Source organism: Parasteatoda tepidariorum, chromosome 6, assembly GCF_043381705.1.
Source record: "Parasteatoda tepidariorum isolate YZ-2023 chromosome 6, CAS_Ptep_4.0, whole genome shotgun sequence".
Taxonomy (NCBI): domain Eukaryota; kingdom Metazoa; phylum Arthropoda; class Arachnida; order Araneae; family Theridiidae; genus Parasteatoda; species Parasteatoda tepidariorum.
Genome location: NC_092209.1, coordinates 81488416 through 81489665, shown reverse-complemented (window position 1 = coordinate 81489665; position 1250 = coordinate 81488416).

Here is a 1250-nt window from a genome sequence, read left to right as displayed (position 1 = left end):
CAGAAAATGTGATTGTATTAAGTTAATGTCCGATATTTACAGGCTCCCGCTAGACGGCGTACTCGAGCGTTGCGATCGCGAATTACGATTTGCACTATTACATATTATGTGATAATAATGCACGACGATAAGAATTACAAGAAATTCAAACACGAGGAAACAATTCGATACAATTATAAATTATTTCAGGATGGCACTGATTTAACTGCTTTAACAAAAGCAGGATTTCTTCTAGAAACATAAAATAAAAATTTCAAATATAAATTAAATTAATTATTTAGTTCAAAAATATAACTCAGTTTAGTAAAGATATTTAAATATGCTATTACGCACAAAAAATAAAGATAGGATATATTTAGTTAGTTCATGGAAATCCTATCATCAAAAAATTTATTCAGAGTAATATTTTGTTTTCTGCACCAAACTCAGTTTCAGAGAAGACGTGGAAATCGTTTTATGGAAGCCCTTTTCTTAGGTATTAATAGGTAACAAAGACCACGTCACCAGTTCTGAAACTATTTTATGCTCCAGTTATGTCGAGAAAAGTTTCGCAAGTTTTGCTGTTCTCTAAAGCTGAAAAATAATGCTTTTCCCCCAATACATTAAAACTAATTCATGTATTTATTTAAAAATTGTTTTACTTTGCTTTTCATACATTTTCTTTAAGTTTCTTAATGTATCGACTCTATTTATTCGCTTATTAAGAAATCTATTTCACAAGAAATTTGTTATTCGAAAGAAATTAAAAAATAAATTAGATATAATGTATTAATATAAATAATAGTTTTAAGAAATGAAATGGTTATATTTTAAATTTAAGATTTAATAATTCAAATTAGTTAAATACATATATAATGAAAAATTTATATTGGTTGATAATATTATATATTGATTGATGATATTATTATATCTAACATTATATAAATTTGTTTATAAGACTATGTCTACTTTCATGGCTGTTTTCTGCCTTGAAAGTTAGTAAGCTAAATCAGAGCAAATTTATTCTCAATACCCATACTAAGCAAATTAAGAGGCAAGAAAATATTTAATTATTATTTTATTTTAAAAAAATTACATTGTACTAATGACTTCCATTTTCTGCACTTTCTAAAATAAATGCAAAGTTGCAAAATAATTAATAAATCATAATACATTGCCTTTACATTTGGCTATATTTGCCTGTAAGTCATAAAAAAACAAGTCCATAATCATCAATGAAAGACATCTGTAGTAACAAGCTTTTTGTAAGA